The sequence below is a fragment of the Leucopleurus acutus genome (genome assembly GCF_964270905.1).
Source record: "Leucopleurus acutus genome assembly, chromosome: 7".
NCBI lineage: Eukaryota > Metazoa > Chordata > Mammalia > Artiodactyla > Delphinidae > Leucopleurus > Leucopleurus acutus.
The window spans coordinates 108,540,746-108,559,368 of NC_139150.1; positions in this window are offsets into that span (position 1 = coordinate 108,540,746).

The following is an 18,623-nucleotide window of genomic DNA, read 5'->3' on the forward strand; positions in this document are numbered from 1 at the left end:
CAAAAATAAAGTTTAAAAAAAAAAGAAGAATGGTGCCTTGTGCCAGCAGAGCGAATGTGACCTGTAGGAGGCCGGCTTCTAGCTGTCAGCAATCTGCTGGTAGCGCTGGGCCAGAGGTCCCTGAGGAAGCCGAGGGCAGGAGGACAGGCTGAGCTCGAGCCTGCAGCCAGCCGTTGTCATGAACAGGCACATCAGCTCAAGCCCAGGGGCAGGAGGGGAACCAGGGTCTGTGTGTCTGAGACAAGCCTGAGTTAATAAAGGCAAAAATATCTGTGCTCTGTTAGCAAAAATATCCTTGCTCCTTTTTACGCTTTTCTATTTTCTTGCACTTTAGGTTTTCACCTCGGACCTCCCCTCCCTTTAGATTCAGGTAAAATGAATGGAAAACTTCCATTTTGACGGTCTTTGGATGTTAAAGGTGTCCCTAGATGTTGCAAATCTCCAGGTGAAGGAGGATACTGAGGGAGGAGGGCGTGCTTGCTTTCTGAAGACGTAAAACTCCACCCTCGTTCAACTTCTTTATTATTTTATTTATGTATTTATTTTGGCCACACTGTGAGGCACGGGGGATCTTAGTGACCTGACCAGGGATCAAACCCTCACCCCCTGCAGTGGAAGCACGAGGTCTTAACCACTGGACCGCCAGGGAAGATCCACCACCCTTGTTCCAGTTCTGAAGCTCACACTGAACCTGGTGAGTTTAGTAAACCCTCCTGGAGATTTAGGAACAGACCGCGAGGATGGGCAGCTGGAGGCCATGAGGTGGAAGAGGGCTGTACCTTGCAGAAAGCCATCCAGAACCCGAGGCATCTCCTTCCATAAGATGTTCTTTGCCGACCCCGCCGTGCTGGATTTCACGTCGCCCCGACCTCTCCTCTCCTTCCCTGCCTCACGTACAGTTGCCTCCCCGCTTCTCTGATGTCGGGGTCCTTGCTGACGTTCATCCACCCCACAAGGTCTCATCTGTCCCACCCTGGCCTAGCTCAGGATCCTTCCTGTATCGGTCGGAGTTCTGGGTTCAGCTGTGCTCTCTCTTTTTAATTTCATTTCTCCAGGCGAGTTCCTTTTGCAAATCCCAATCTTGCTCAGCTGAACAAAGCGGGTCAGGGCCGGACTGCTGTGGGGTTGTGCGCGAGTGGAGCCTCCACGTTGTCCTGGCCTCCCGGGTTCCAGGTGCCCCAGGGGAGCCCAGCGTTGGGAGGGGCGTGGAGGTGCAGCTCCTTCGTAGTTGGCACGAGTGAGGCACTCATGCTGCAGAAGCCCTCCCAGGCAAGGGAACATGTTCCAGACACACCTACCAAGGTTGCCCTGAAGATTTCTTCAGGTTTTTTAAATTTATTTTTTATTTTTTATTTTTGGCCGTGCCACAGGGCTTGCGGGATCTTAGTTCCCCGACCAGGGATTGAACCCAGGGCCACGGCAGTGAGAGCGCCAAGTCCTAACCACTGGACCACCAGGGAACGCCTCAGTTGTTTTTTTAATAGACAATTTTTTAGAGCCTGTTGAGGTTCACAGCAAAATTGATGGGAAGGTACAGAGATTTCCCATATATTCCCTGCCCCCAGCAAGCATACAGCTTCCCCCGCTACCGCCATCCCCCACCAGATGGTACATTAGCTACAGTGATGAATCTACATTTGAACATCATTATCACTCAGAGTCCACGGTTTATATTAGGGTTCACTTTTCTTTTTCTTTTTTTTTTTCTGTGGCTGCATTGGGTCTTCGTTGCTGCGCACGGTCTTTCTCTAGTTGTGGTGAGCGGGGCCTACTCTTCAGGGAAGAAGCCCAGAATGTGAGTTTTGCAGCCCACAAACCTCATGCCAGATCCAGGCTCTGCCACTCACTCACGGTGCGAACTGGGACAGGTTAACTGATGTCCGTGAGCCTCGATTTCTTCTGCAACATAATCAGAGTGGTTATAAGGGTGAAAGGGAGTATCCCAGGTACATTCGTCTGCTCAGCCTACTGCAACAGAGAACCACAGACTCGGGGGCTTCAACAACAGAAGTTTGTGTTCTCACAGTTCTGGAGGCTGGAGGTCTGAGATCAAGGCGTCAGCAGGGTTGGTTTCTTCTGAGGCCTCCATCCTGGACTTGCAGATGGCCGCCATCTCTCTCAGCCCTGTGGTGGTCCCTCCTCTGTGCTTGAGCACCACTGGTGTCTCTCTGTGTTCCAATTTCACCTTCTTATAAGTACACAGGTCAGGTTGGATTAGGGCCTATCCTCAAGGCCTGGCTTCATTTTAAGTTAATCACGTCTTTAAGGGCTCTATCTCCAAACACAGTCACATTCAGAAGTACTGGGGAGGGCTTCCCTGGTGGCGCAGTGGTTGAGAGTCCACCTGCCGATGCAGGGGACACGGGTTCGAGCCCTGGTCTGGGAGGATCCCACATGCCGTGGAGCAACTGGGCCCGTGAGCCATGGCCGCTGAGCCTGCGCGTCTGGAGCCTGTGCTCCGCAACGGGAGAGGCCACAACAGTGAAAGGCCCGCGCACCACGATGAAGAGTGGCCCCCACTCGCTGCAACTAGAGAAAGCCCTCGCACAGAAACAAAGACCCAACACAGCCAAAAATAAATAAATTAAAAAAAAAAAAAAAAGCACTGGGGATTAGGGCTTCAACATATGAATATTGGGCGGCAGGGGGAACACACGATTCAGCCCGTAACACCAGGGAAAGCTTCTAGCCAAGTAGTGGCCTCCACAGATCCTCATTATTATGAGACCCTGCCATTTCTTCCCCCAGCCTCTTTCTCCCTGCTCCTAATTCTGGAATGTTTTTGTGCTTTTGATAATTATGCAGGGGGTGACAGTAGTATTTTTCACAGAGCTTAATAGTAAAAACTAATTAATGGCAAGAAGAGAGGAAACGTGAAAAGCCTGCTCAGCACTGCTTTACAGTCTACCCTCAGGGACTTCCCTTGGGCTAGTCTTACTAGTAGAGAAATTGTCGCTGGTTCTGAATATGTGGAAAATGTGTTACTCCCAGGTCAAAAACATGCTGGTGGTTACAACCGACCTCTTGTGCCTTTTGTGATGGGGTGTTTGCTGCATAAATGAAGAAAGCGTGTTTAGAGGATATTTCTACATCCACATTAGTGGAGCCTTTTTGGTGAGGTCTCTCTTAGTAGCATTTTTTTTTTTTTTTGGCCACATTGCATGGCATGTGGGATCCCCAACCAGGGATGGAACCCATGCCCCCTGCAGTGGAAGCGTGGAGTCCTAACCGTTGGACCACCAGGGAAGTCCGGTAGCATTATTATTTATTTTTGTCATCCTTGAAAAAGTCTAAGTAATCTTAAAATTGAAAGGCACCTCAACGTGACTGAGGGCCTTGTACGTGCCAGGTACTGTCCTGGATGTTGGGAATACAGAGAGGGTCTCGACAGGCTCTCTGTTCTCCCGGAGGTCAACTGTTTACAATAGCCCATACATCCACTGCCAAAGGTTACAAGGCAGTAGTACTTTCTATAGGTAACTTGAACGCTGGCTGGTGGTCACTAGCCTTGTGCCTGAACAGCGAGGGTGCTAGGATGCTTGCTACCTCGCCAGGTCTCCCTGACATCTGAATACGGAGTTAGATCTCTGTCTTACTCGCCCCGCCCCCCCCCCCCCCCAGGTTCAAGTATCACTTTCTGCCCAGGTGAGGCCGCCACATCCTTTGATTTGGGCCAAATGGCCTCGATTCCATCAGCTCATGCTCTTGGGATTCGGTTCCCAGACCTGACCTCATCCTGGTCAGGTTTCTTACCATTTACCACTATCTCCCTGAAAGCATGGCCACCAGTATGGACCCCACCCACAACAGTGCAGTGCCTGGGGTGGGATGGGGGACAGCCCTCCCCACCAAGACCCAAGGGCCATTTTCTCCACAAGCAGTGCGCTCATGGATGGTTTCTCTAAAGGCAAGAGTCTTTTTTCTCAAATTCCTAATGTCCAGACTCTTCATTAAATCACTTGACTTTCTCCCTTCTCTGCATTAGGGTTGGGTTAGGGCTACACAATCAAGTCACCTGTCTCTCATCCCCTTTATTGTGATGAATGATAATGTTCATTTATTTATAGTAATGTTGACCAGCTATGGTGTAACAAAGGCCTTGCCTTAAATATTTTATGGATTTCTAAAAGCCTGACCTGTGGTTTGAGCTGCAAAGAGGATGACAGGTATGCCTTTGTCTTTCCAGAACACTCCCAGGTCGCTGTGAGCCCAAGGACAGGCCAGCCTCTTCTGCTCAACGGCAGTCCTTGAAGCAAATTCTTATCTCTGGGTTCCAGGGGAAAGGGACTTTGGAATTCGCCAAGACAGATTTTAAAATATATGTTATACATACATAACAAGTAAATATAAATGATAATAGTAAGGAATTCCCTGGCAGTCCAGTGGTTAGGACTCCGCATTTTCACTACCAAGGGCCTGGGTTCAATCCCTGATCAGAGAAGTAAGATCCTGCAAGCAGCGAGACAGGGCCAAAAGAAAGATCATAAGGGTCTACGTGCACTTGCAGTGCACAATGTCATTCAGTCTTTACATCGACCCTGTGAGATCTTTTAACAGATGAGGAAACGGAGGCAGAACAGTGAGGTAACCTGGCCAAGGACCCAGAGCCAGTCAGCACTGAAGCCGGGACACGGAATCTGCTCGTCTGGCTGCGATTCAGCAAATCAGTCGGGAGCAGTAACCAGCGCCACCAAGGGCCCTCCTAGAGCCAGGTGCCGGGAGAAGGTGGCGGGCAGAAGGCAGGGGGGCCCCAGAGCGCAGCCCAACCGGCTGGTGGCATTTTACTGGGGAGCCAGATGAACTGTGTACTTCAACACACACAAGTACACACGTGTACACACACACCACAAACACACACATCACACACCACACACACACACACACACACACACACACACACACACACACACACACGTCCGTGTCCGGCAAAGGAGGGGGAGAAAGAGAGCAGGACTGGGGTTCTGACTGAGAGAATCTGGGACAGCTTTACCAAAGTGGCCTCGGAGTTAGACTTTGAAAGACAGTAGAGTCTGAACAGGAGGAAGGGACTTGGGGAGCAGAGGCCCCAGATCCCTCCAGGCAGGGAACAGCAGGAACAAAGCTTTGGGCCGAGGGACGAGGCAGGCACATCTTGAGGAGGGCTGGGTGTGGCCAGGGGCCTGGGGGAGAGGACTCAGCAGGGGAAGGGCTGGGGTGATGGTAGACCCAGCACAGCTCCTGTTTCGAAGAATTTCTACATACGCTCTTTCCCTGTTGTGCCTTTGGAACTTGGAATTTGTCTTCGCAGCACCCTCTGCTTCCAATGGTCTCCCCCTCTTTATTTCCACCTGAGTTCCAGGCTAAGAATAAACGCAATTCTTCCCTGTAGCGTTTATTGATCCCGTGGCGGGAAGGACCTCACCCTCCTGAGCTACTGGAGCTAATGGCTTGTGGTCATTCAGGGTAAGTACACTGGGAGCCCCGGGAGGGAGGGATGGTGCCCTGCTCACCTCTGTCCCTTTCCAGGACCCTGTTTCTGTCCCTGCACGTGGTGCTCATCCCAGGCCCTCCTCTGAATAAGTCCTTGGACTCGCCCCGGGAGCCCCCTGGCCGCTCACCCACCCCGGCCCCAGGCCGCGGCACTCACTGTGCAATAAGCTTCTTTCCTCGGGGGCAGACGGAGCTAAGCTGGACCCCTGTCTAGTCTGGACCCTCACACGGTTTGCGTTCCCCTTTCCCAGCAAACGTGCCAGGCAGAGAAGGGGGAACACCTTGCCTCCTGCCGGCAGGATCTCTTGCAGGAGCCCCTCTGGGTCTACAAAGTTCACTGGCATTTTATTGTTTCTGTTGGACAGTTCAAACCCAGGACACTTGCCCTTCAGTATCACAGATGCAGCAGAATTACGGCAGTGCATCTCTGTGGGCCCCCTTCCTGCCCCAGGGGAAGGACAGAGGGGCTCCAAGCCACTCCCCAGTGTGCTGCCCCTGAGTTTGGCTGCAGGTCCTGGGCGCCCATCAAGGTTCACCCTGTGGCCCAGGGAGAGTCGGGAGGTCAGGAAATAAAGGGAACACAAAGCCATTTGGTCTCTGTCTCTTACTGTCCAGAAACTTGCTTCTCACTGTGACAGAAAGTGTGGAGGTGAGGCCTCACCCAGGGAGGCCAGTTGTGCCGGACTCACTCCTGAGTCCGGAGTCCTCCGCGGCGCCAGCCCCTGCACGAACAAGGGCAAGGTGCACATCGCTAACCTTGCACATCAGAGGCCACCTGATGCTTGCTTTGCCCCTCCCCTCTGAGCTTCACGCGCTTTGGTGAAAATGAAAGGAGGAAGGAGTTAAAGGCCTTCACCTCCTTCTGTGCTTTGCCAGCCCAAGGCCTCCTCGTTCCTCTTCTCTATCCTAGTAAAGCTGAAAGGGCTCCTCTGTCAGCCTTAGTGCACTTTGCCAGCCCCACGTGGGGGCCATTGTCCGCTGGCCACATCTGCATCCTTCTTGCTGTATCTTATCTTTCTCCAGGATACACTGAACAGCTGTGCAGACTGTTCACTGCACGACCCTGGGGGGAGCCATTCACAGACATGAGGAGGTGAATGCACAAAGGTACACAACCACGTCGTGGGCCCCCTTCTGCATTTCATACACTGTCTTTGTCACGTCAGAGTCCATCAGAGGCTTCCCTGAGCTGGCGGCTCTGAGGTCCTTTTCCCGTTTTTGAGAAGAGTCTGGCTCAGAGAACTATTTCTCTATCAGAAGAAAAAACAATTCAGGGATTATGACGGAGTGGTAACTAATACTTGGCCTCAGTGTTGGGGAGAAACTAAGAGGGTGGTGAGGAGTTGGGAGAAATAGAGCATGTAAGCCTTAAAGAAAGGGATAACTTCTGCTCAGTTCTGGAAGATTCTGGCCATAGAAGTGAGTGGTTCTCATCGCCCACACAGAGAAAGAAAACTGTCATCAGAGTGATGGAGACATTCTTTCGGGTAGCAGAATGCAGTTCTGAAGGCTGTCTGGCCGGGCAGCACCTATGGGATGGAGACATTCTCTCGGGCAGCAGAATGCAGTTCTGAAGGCTGTCTGGCCGGGCAGCACCTATGGGACCTGCAGGATTTTCCTCTAATGATGGCGCCATCCTCCCTGCTTTGGTTCCATAACGTCCTTTTTTTTTTTCTTAAATTTATTTTATTGAAGTATAGTTGATGTACAATGTTGTGTTAATTTCTGCTGTACAGCGAAGTGATTCAGTTATACATATGTATGTACATTATTTTTCAGATTCTTTTCCATTATGGTTTATCACAGGTTACTGAATATAGTTCCCTGTGCTATATAGTAGGACCTTGTTGTTCATAATTTCTTTTTATTTTTTAATTAAAACAAAATTCTAACCATTTTTTAAAGTTGAAGTATACTTCACTTGCAATGTCGTAGTTTCAGGTGTACAGCAAAGTGATTCAGTTACATATATATATATCATAATTTCTTGATGAACACATTTTTGTCCTCACAGCAAGGCTGGGACATTTGATCTCAGGGATGAGCCCGTCTAGGGACTTCCCTGGTGGTCCAGTGGTTAAGGCTCTGTGCTTCCAACACAGGGGGCGTGGGTTCGATCCCTGATTGGGGAGCTAAGATCCCACATGCCATGCAGTGCAGTCAAAAAAAGGAATGAAAAAAAAAAGGGGAGGGGGCTTCCCTGGTGGCGCAGTGGTTGAGAGTCCGCCTGCCGATGCAGGAGACACGGGTTCGTGCCCCGGTCTGGGAAGATCCCACATGCTGCAGAGCGGCTGGGCCCGTGAGCCATGGCCGCTGAGCCTGCGTGTCCAGAGCCTGTGCTCCACAATGGGAGAGGCCACAGCAGTGAGAGGCCCGCGTACCGCAAAAAAAAAAGGGATGAGTCAGTCTGGATGCAGTGGTGCCCTTACTAGTCCTCAAGCAGTGAGCTAGTTCTTGGTGGTAAAGAGAAGGGAGACCAGGAGGGTGTGTCCTTGGGGAATCCCATGAAGAATGCATTCCAAGGAGCTCTACACAATCGCTTGCCGCACAGACCTGCGGGGTGAGGGTCCCTGGTGGGCCAGCGAGCTGCACGGAGCTGGGGGCCGCATTCAGCAGCAGTTCAGGGAGGGCCGGGGTGTGAGGGGAGCGGCCCCTACGAGTGAGTGGGAATTTGTGGGTGAGGATAAACAGCTGTCCAGAGGTGTCCCCTGCGGGCCCCGGGCACTGGGGCTGACTTCCAGAGTACGCTGGACTCTCCCCCAGGGGAAGGGTCTTCCCTGAGCTCCAGGGCTGCTGGTCCAGCCATCCTGTCAGGCAGACGCTGGGGCCGGGGTTCTGGTGAGAGCCAGGGGTGGTAAGGGCTGCAAAATGAGGCCAGGTCCCCGCTATGGGCTGAATTGTGCCCCTTCCCAAATTCATCTGTTGAAGCCCCGATATCTCAGCGTGTGACCATATTTGGAGATAAGGTCTTCAAAGGGGTGACTGAGTTAGAATGAGGCCTTTAGGGTGGGCCCTCATCCAATCTCACTGCTGTCCTTATAAGAAGAAAAAATGTAGAGACCAGGCAGAGGACTCAGAGGGGAAAAGACCACATGAGCACACGGTGAAAAGGAGACTGTGACACTGTGATATATAAAAACTACATATTTGGTCACCCAGATGACCAAAATATATTCCTCACATATATTTGGTCTCTGTCCCTGACTCACAGCTCCCCAAACCCTCAGAACTTCCTAAGGGTTGAGAGTGATAAATGTGAATGAGGTGACTTTTGGATCCCACCTAAGGATGGGGGCTGGCTGCCAGGGAGACCAACCAAGTGACTAGAGGGTTGGAACATTCAGTCTTGCCCCCAACCCCTGGGGAGGTGGGTGGGGCTGGAGGTTGGATCAGCTGCCGTCACTAATGATTTAATCAACCATGCCTATGTAATGAAGTATCCAAAAAACGCAAAGGGATGGAGTTTGGAAAGCTGGGTTGGTGCACACGAGGAAATTCAGGGAGAGCCGTGTGCCTGGAGAGGGCATGGAAGTGCCCCATCTCTTCCTATATACCTTGCCCTGTGCACCTCTTCCACCTGGCTGTTCTTGAGTTACATTCTTTTGCAACAAGCCAGCCCTCTAGTAAGTAAGATGTTTCTCTGAGTTCTGTGAGCTGCTCTAGCAAATTAACTGTGTCTGAAGTGGGGGAGAGGGGCAGTCTTGTAGGATTGAATCCTTAACCTGTGGGATCTGATGCTATCTCTGGGTAGACATGTTAGAATTGAGTTGAATTGTAAGATACCCTGGTGGTGTCTGAGGATTGTTTGTTGGTATGGGGGACCACCGCCACCCCCATTAGAATTGGGTTCAGGAACCTAATTTAGTGACCATCCGGAAGCCAAGGAGAGAGGCGTCAGAAGAAACCAACATTTCTGACACCTTGATCTCAGAGTTCCAGGCTCCAGAACTGTGAAAAAATTAATTTCTATTGCTTAAGTCAAGAAACTGAGGGTGGCTTCCAGCCAAAAGCCAGCTAGGATCTAAGGCCCTCATCAGTCCAACAGCCCCAAAGGAACTGAATCCTGCTGACAACCACAGAAGTGAGTTTGGAAGCCGATCCTCCCTGAGCTGAGTCTTCAGACAAGACCTCAACCTTGGCCAACTACAGCCTTGTGAGAGACCCTGAGGAGAGGACAGCAAAGCTGTGTCCAGATTCCTGACCCACAGCAGCTGTGCGATAGTAGATGTGTTTTAAGGAATGGTGTGCTAATGTTACTTGGCAGTAGGTAAATAACACAATCCTGAAATAGCTCTTTGAGATGGAGGCTGGAGTTTATTCTGGGCCCAGTTAACATTGGCCTGAGGCAGACTCCTTGACTATACCTGGAAACTGGAGTCTCCTGGGATGAATCACCTTTCCACTGACTCTCAAATTCCTCATAGATGAAATGAGAAGTTTGGACAGATTTCCAAGGTCTCTTCTGGTGCCAACTTTCTACGATATGATTAAGAGGCAACAGCCAGCGCACTTGGGTTGGTTGGCTTGTGGCAGCCCATTGACACCTTGTTTAAAAGCCAGTGTTTGGCATTTCAGAGTTTTGAAGAAGGCAGCTGGAGTGGGTCAAATAGTATCTCCCAAAATTCATGTCCTTCCAGAACCTCAGAGTGTGACCTTATTTGGAAGGAGGGTCTCTGCAGATGTAATTAGGTTGAGATCCTACTGGATTACGGTTGCCGCCCCCCAAATCCAATGACGGGTGTCTTTATAAGAAGAGGAAGGGAATTTCCTGGTGGTCCAGTGGTTAGGACTCGGTGCTTTCACTGCTGTGGGCCTGGGTTCGATCCCTGGTCGGGGAGCTAAGATCCCGACCGTACCACACAGCCGCACCAGACAGCCAGGAAAAAAAAAAAAGAAGAGGAGGACACACAGAGACACACTGAGAAGAAGGGGATATGAAGATAAGAAGACAGAGGCAGAGATGAGAGTGGCCAGCTACAAGCTGAGGAATCCAAGACTGCCAGGAATCACCAGAAGCTACGAGAGAAACAAGGAAGGATTCTTTCCTAGATCCTTTGACGGGAGCATGGACCCGCTGACACCTTGATTTTGGACTTCTGATCTCCAGAACTGTGAATGAATAAATTTCTACTGTTTTCAGTCCAGTTTGTGGTAATTTGATATGGCAGCCCTAGGAGACTCATACAACAGCATATTTATTTTCTTTTAAATTTAAGTATACTATACAGAAGTCATTGATATTCTTGGAATTTTCATTAAGTATAGATATTCCACTATGTGGCCATGAAGAAGGATGACTTTGAAGATCTTCAGGTACTATTATAAACAGTTTTCCAAATTAAGAACAGAAAGCAGAATTATGTACAGTGTGATTATGATCGGGTAAAAAGGAGACCCACTGCAGAGGGAAAGCTGAAATAGTAGGACTGTGGAAGATTTTCTCCCTTTTAAGTTTTCAAAATTCTTTAATATGTTTATATTCACTTCTGTGGAAAATATTATAGGAAAATTGCATAGAAGGAATCCAGATTTTAAGAGAGTACGTGAAACACGTAGGTGGTGGAACACGATAATGACGTGAGTTTGTGACCCCGCTACCCACCCAATAACAGTGTTAGCCATGAAAGTGCATCACCTGTATACTTTTTCCCTATCTACCTCCTCCCTCTCAGAGATAATAAATATTCAAAGTTGAACTTCTATCACTATTTTACCTTTTAAAAAATAGTACTGCTGTGAATTATGAATCTGTAAATGGTAACTGTTCAGTCCTATTTATTTTGAGGTTTATTAGAATGGCATACATCCGAGTTTTGGGACATATTTTTTGGTTCAATGTTATACGCCTAACGCTGACCCATATTGATTTATATAGCTGTTCTGCACTCAGTTTCGTGGCTGTATAGCCTGCTTTACAAATGTATTCATTTATGGCTTTGTCCAGGTATTTGGGAATAAAGGAATACAGGTGGGGAAAAAGGAAAATAAGATTTTGAGACAACATTTTCAGAGAGCCAAACTCTGCACACAGGGACCTGTGGCATGATTTGACCAAGTCATGGTTGTTTTCTTTCCTCTTTCCCTCCCTGTTTGCGTACTTCCTCGCCTGCTGCCAGGACATGATTTCAGAGGGTTGCGCGCTTACCGGACCTGAGCCTGCCCAGCCCGGCTCCCATTTCAGGAAGACCCGAGGGCAGAGCCCCTGGACGGCTCAGGGCAGGGCGCAAACCTCACAGCGCAGCAAAACTCTGCTGCTTTCTTCGGAAGTGGTTAGGAAGGGTCTTTTATTTTTGGCACTTTTGCTTCCTCTCTGTATCTTTGGCCCATGCAGTGACCTCAGCGTCTCCTGACTGTGGAGTCACATGCCTTTCTCTACCTTGGAGTCTGAGCTTTAAAACGCCCCAACTCTTTGGCCACAGGTAACGTGTGGGCCTGAGGTCAGCAGTGTGGACAAGTCTCTCCGCCGCTCTCCATCCGTCCACGTGAGTGCAGTGACTCCTGGGGCGCCCCGATTTGAGCCTCCCTAGAGGAACCCACAGCACACACTGTCCTGAGACAGGCCCTGACCCGCTAATGACAGCCCTCACGTGCTGCTTTGGTTTACGAAGCTTCTCCAAACACACTCCCATATGATTCCTGCAGCAACCCTGCGGGCAGGCGCTCCAAGTCCATTTGACGGAGGGGATGGTCCATTGTCAAGTGGGACAAAGGGGTGGGAAAAGTGTGGTCAGAGAAGACGCTGGTATTTATTTATTGACTCTTCTCTGGGCCTTGCCCGGCACTGGGTGCTCCGTACACGCTTGACCCTTTAAACAAACTTGTGAGGCAAGTAGTATTTTCATGCTATTTTTTAAAAGACAACTCTTATGTTCCTCCCTCCACCCCCCAAATTCATACGTTGAAGTCCTTACCCCCATTGGATGTATTAGGTGGTGGGGGTCTTTGGGAGATAATTAAGTTTATATAAAATTATGAGATTGGGGCCCGCATGATGGGTTGAGTGTCCTCACAGGAGAAAGATCAGAACTCTCTCTCCAGCACGTGAGGACACAGTGACAAGGCAGCTCTCACCCAGACGCTGGATCTGCTGGCACCTTGGTCTTGGGGTTCCAGCCTCCAGAAATGTGAGAAGTAAATGTTGGGTAAGCTACCCAATCTACGGTATCCTTGTTATTGATTCTGAATGGACTAGGACGATAACCAGGCTCAAAGTGTAGAGTGACACAGAACCAGGGGAAGAGCAGGAACTGAAACTCAGCCCTGGGTCTCAGGTTTAGTGCTTCTGCCCATTGCTAACTACAGTGTGAGCAACCGATTACACCAAAACCAGTACAGGCATACTTCAGGGTACTGTGGGTTTGGTTCCTGGCCACCACCATAGAGCGAATACTGCAATAAAGCGAGTCCCATGAATGTGTATCCCGGTGCATAAAAGTTATGTTTATGCTATACTGCAGTCTGTTATGTGTGCAACAGCATTAAGTCTAAAACAATGTACAGGGAGTTCCCTGGCGGTCCAGTGGTGAGGATTCTGTGCTCTCACTGCCGGGGCCCTGAGTTCAAGCCCTGGTTGGGGAACCAAGATCCCACAAGCCGTGCGGCTCAGGCAGAAGAGAAAATAATAATAATAAAATAAAACAATGTACATACCCTAACTAAAAAATACGTTCTTGCTAAAAAAATGCTAACCCTCATCTGAGTCTTCAGCAAATCACAATCTTTCTGCTGGTGGAGGGTCTCGCCTCAATGTGGGTGCTGCTGACTGATCAGGGTGGTGGGTGCTCAAGGCTGGGGTGGCCGTGACAACTGCTTAAAGTAAGACCACAGTGAAGTGTGCCTCATCCATTGCCTCTTCCTTTCATGAATGATTTCTCTGTAGCAGGCAATGCTGTTTGATAGCATTTTACCCAAAGTAGGACTTCGTTCAAAATTGGAGTCAATCCTCTCAAACCCTGCCACTGCTTTATCAACTAAGTTGATGTCATATCCTAAATCCTTTGCTGTTGTTTCAACAATCTTCACAGATGCCATCTCAAGAAAACACTTTCTTTGCTCATCTATAAGAAGCAAATCCTCGGGGCTTTCCGGGTGGCACAGTGGTTGACAATCCACCTCCCAATGCAGGGGACACGGGTTCGATCCCCGGTCCGGGAAGATCCCACATGCCGCAGAGCAGCTAAGCCCATGAGCCACAACTACTGAGCCTGTGCTCTAGACCCCGCGAGCTACAACTACTGAGTCCGCGTGCCACAACTACTGAAGCCCGTGCGCCTAGAGCCTGTGCTCTCCAACAAGAGAAGCCACTGCAATGAGAAGCCCGCACACCACAACGAAGAGTAGCCCCTACTCGCTGCAACTGGAGAAAGCCCGTGCGCACAGCAACAAAGACCCAACTCAGCCAAAAATAAATTAATTTTTTAAAAAAAGCAAATCCTCACCCATTCAAGGTTTATCATGAGATTGTAGCAATTTAGTCACATCCTTAGGCTGCACCTCTAATTCTAGTTCTCCTACGTTTTCTATCACATCTGCAGTGACTTTCTCCACTGAAGTCTTGAACCCCTCCAAGCCATCCATGAAGGCTGGACTCAGCTTCTTCCACACTCCTGTTCATGTTGATATTTGGACCTCTTCCCATGAATCATGGATGTTCTTAATGGCATCTAGAATGGTGAATCCTTTCCAGAAGGTTTTCAATGAACTTTGCCCATAGATAGAGGAATCTCTATCTATGGCAGCTATAGCCTTATGAAGTGTATTTCTTAAATAGTAAGACTTGAAAGTCAAAAAGACTCCTCAGTCCATAGTCTGCAGGCATTGTGTCAACAGGCATAAAAACAACATTAATGTTACTGTCCGTCTCCATCAGATGATGGGTGACCAGGTGCATTGTCAATGAGCAGTAATATTTTGAAAGGAATCTTTTACTCTGAACAGTAGGTCTCAACATGAGCTTAAAATAGTCAGTAAACCATGCTGTAAACAGATGTCATGTCATCCAGGCCTTGTCATTCCATTTATAGAGCACAGGCAGAGTAGATTTAGCATAATTCTTAAGGGTCCTAGGAATTTGGGAATGGTATATGAGCATTGGTTTCAGCTTAAAGTCACCAGCTGCATGAGCCTAACAAGAGAGTCTGCCTGTCCTTAGAATCTTTGAAGCCAGGCATTGACTTCTCCTCTCTAGCTATGAAATTCCTAGGTGGCACCTTCTTCCAATATAAGGCATTTCATCTACACTGAAAATCTGTTCTTTAGTGTAGCTGTTATGGACTCCAAGCTCACACTGCATTTAGGCCCCTATAGGACAATGATGGAAAGGAAACCGCCCTGCCCTGGGAGCGGCTCCTGGCCCACGCTGGGTGCCCTATTGGGTCTTAGATCACGATACCAGGCCAGGTCCCTGTGTCCCAGGAACTAACACAGGATTTTCTAATTGATTCCTACAAGGAGGGGGAGCCAGTACCACAGCTTCCTGAGCCCCAGTGTCAGGAATTGGGGCTGGATGGGAATGAGAGGCAGTGGGAGGGGTGGGTATATTGGCATAACAGCTAGAGCAGCTGGGACAGCCAGCTTGGCCAGAGGTTGGGGCACCATATCCTAAACGTTGTTCCCTTTCCTTTCTTCCTGTATGACAGATTTTCCCTTGGGTTTCTTTTACCATAAGGTGACAACTGTCTGACATTTTCCCACCCTGATATAAGAGCACAAATGCTTTCTCATAAAGGATTTCATCATTCTTCCTCACGTCTTCACAGAACAACTATAGAGCCACTCAAAGGCCACCGTGAAACCATAAATAGCAATTGATCATCTCTAACCATTCATTAAAAGGATGCCTTTTTGCCTTGGCATCAACCAACTGGGCTGAATTCTGGGATGGGGCTTTTGGTGATTTTAGGAACCAAGTGGAAACTTTCTCTTTTCCCTGGGAATGTCCCACTTTTGGACAAGAGCAGACAGGTTTTTTTGGTTCTTTTCCTCAATGTGACATCAGTCTGTAAATGCAGAAATGGTACCAAAACAAAATGAAATGAGAAACCCAAAGAACAAACAGAAAACCCTAAAAGAACCCTCAAGTTTTGTCTCGGGGTTTTACATGTCACAAGAACCATCAACCCAACCCTCATGCAATGTGACTCCTTGGCCAGGCCAATGATACAGGAGGCCACAAACGATGTAATTAACACAGCAAGGGTGACAGTACATGGTGCACAGGGTCCCAAGATAACCCTGCCTAAGCCACTCCTGGAGACCCTAACAGGTACTGTAGTCACACATTGTTACAATAAAATGTCATCTTCCTGTCAGTCATGGGTTCATAGCTGTAATCAGACCACTTATCCAAAATGCACCCCAGAGGACTTTCTTTAGGGTTAGTTGAAACATTCCCCAATTTTTAAAGACAGAAATACCAGACAAACAAAACACAAATGGCACACACAAATGCTAGTAGCATCCAAAGAAACAAACGAACTGGTTCACAGATCAGGTACAAGGCTAGCAACTCATTCCTCTCTCCAACAGGGTACCCCACTCAAATACAAAGCAAATTGGCTTATTCTGGAGAAAAAAAAAGCCCAAAACAGAGGAAATAGAATTTCTGGCTGTACACCAGAGTGACTTACCCTATTGTATTGAGCCTGTCAGCTCCCAGATGTCAATTCCCTGCTCCATTTGCCAAGGGGCAGCCAGTGCTGCTTCCAGGAATTTTGAAGGAAAGAGTCTCAGGACAAGTGTTCCCAGCAGCTGCCCGGGCCTTACCAGAATATCCCCCAATCTGGGGCCCGCGGGCCACAAGCAGCAAGGCTCCTGGCTGGCTTCAGAAGATGGTAGACTCGTGTCCCAAGGAGCCATCTTCCCCTAGTGAGAGTTCAGACTTCTTTTATACTGAAAGGGGTGGGAGTAAAGTCCTGGTTCAGTCAGCCTCCACAGGGGATAGGTTAATTTCTTCCTTCCTGCAGCCATTCACATGTGGGCTTGGTCAGGATGTTTCCTGGGAGCTAAACACAGGTAGTTTAGCTGAATGCTCACCACCTGGGGGGCAGGGTTCCCAGAGATGGGCCATTATGTATCATTTAAGCTTCTGGGAAACACCCTTTTAGTGATGAACGTGTAAGAGAATACAAAGGGTCTTCCTTATTACACAGCCACCTTCATGAATGTTCTGAGCTGGATCTCTTGGGTTCTACAGCTTCTCCATCAGCACTTGCTGCGTCACTCTGCACTTTCACGTGGTGGAGACGGCTTCTTTCCTTCAACCTCATGAACCCGTCTCTGCTAGCTTCACTTTTCTTTGGCAGCCTCCTCACCTGTCAGCCTTCAAAGAAATGAAGAGAGTTAGGGCCTCGCTCTGGATTAGGCTATCAAACAGCAATAAGGGAATGTTGTGGCTGGTTTGATCTTCTATCCAGACCACTAAACGCTTTCCATATCACCCATAAGGCTGATGAGTTTCAACACATGCCTACCTTCGGACTTCCCTGGCGGTCCAGTGCTTAAGACTCCACACTTCCAATGCAGGAGACACAGGTTCCATCCCTGGTCGGGGAACATACTTCCATGCCCCCAAAGTTTCCTTGTGCCCCTTTGTAATTCATCCCTACTTTCCCCCTTGACCCCAGACAACCACTGATAAGCTGTTTGTTACTGAGCATTTTCATTTTTGAGAATTTTAGATTCCTGGAACCACACGGTGCATTCTCTTTTATGTCTGGTTCCTTGCATTCAACATAATGATTTTGAAAATCATCCATGTTATTATGTGTATCGATAGTTTGTTCCTTTTTAAAAACACTTTTTTAAATTGAGGTATAGTTGTTTTACAATGTTGTGTTAGTTTCTACTGTACAGTGGAGTTCCCTGTGAGTTTGTTCCTTTTTAAAAATTAAACAATATTAACAGCTTTACTGAGGTACAATTGGCATACAATAAACTGCATGTATTTAACGTATACACTTTGATAAATTTTGACCCATGAATATGCACAATGAAACCATCACATTAATCAAAATAATGAAAACATCCATCACTCCCCAAAGTTTTCTTGTGCCCCTGTGTAACCCCTCCCTGCTGCTTTTCTCTGTACACCACCCCCGGCCCCAGGCAACCACTGGCTCTAACTATGGATTCAACTACATTTTCTAGAATTTTATATACGTGGAATCATATAGTATGGGGTCCTTTTTGTCTGGCTTTTTTTTTTTTTTAAATAAATTTATTTATTTATTTTTGGCTGCACTGGGTCTTCGTTGCTGCGCACGGGCTTTCTCTAGTTGCGGTGTGCAGGCTTCTCATTGTGGTGGCTTCTCTTGTTGCGGAGCACGGGGTCCGGAGCACAGGCTCAGTAGTTGTGGCTCACGGACTTAGTTGCTCCGGGGCATGTGGGATCTTCCCGGACCAGGGCTCGAACCCGTGTCCGCTGCACTGGCAGGCGGATTCTTAACCACTGCACCACCAGGGAAGTCCCTTGTCTGGCTTCTTTTATGTCGATTTGTCTCTGTAGGTACATGCTCACTTTTTTTTTTTTTATTACTGAGTAGTATTCCATTGAATAGACCACAGTTTGTTTTATTCACTCACCACGGATGGAAGTTTGGGTTGTTTCCATTTCTTGGCTATTATAAAGAAAGCTGCAATGAACACTTGAGTGCAAGTCTTTGTGTGAATCAGTATTTTAATTCCTGCTGGGTAAATACCTAAAAGCGGAATGGCTAGATCGCCTGTAGGTGTACGCTGGATTTTTCAAGCAACTGTCAAACTGGTTTTCTAAGTGGTTATACCTTTTTACACTCCCACCAGCAGTGTGTGAGTTCCAGCCCCTCCGCACCCTCACCAGCACCTGCTGTGGTCATCCTTTAGTTTAACAGGCCAGTGGGTAGGCAGCTGTATCTTATCATGGTTTTAATTTGCTGATGACTAGTGATGTTAAACACTTTTTCATGTTCTTATCGGCCATTCATATACCTTCTTTTGTGAAACGTGTATCCAAGCCTTTTGCCCATTTTTGAAATGGGGCCATTTGTCTTCTTCTGAGTGAGTGAAATGCAAAGTCTAGAGAGTGCTACAAACATGTAAATTATTTGCACAGCGACAGTGCGCCCTGCCTAGTTCTCCTTCTGACTTTTATAGCTTGCTGCCCACATCAAGTGGTG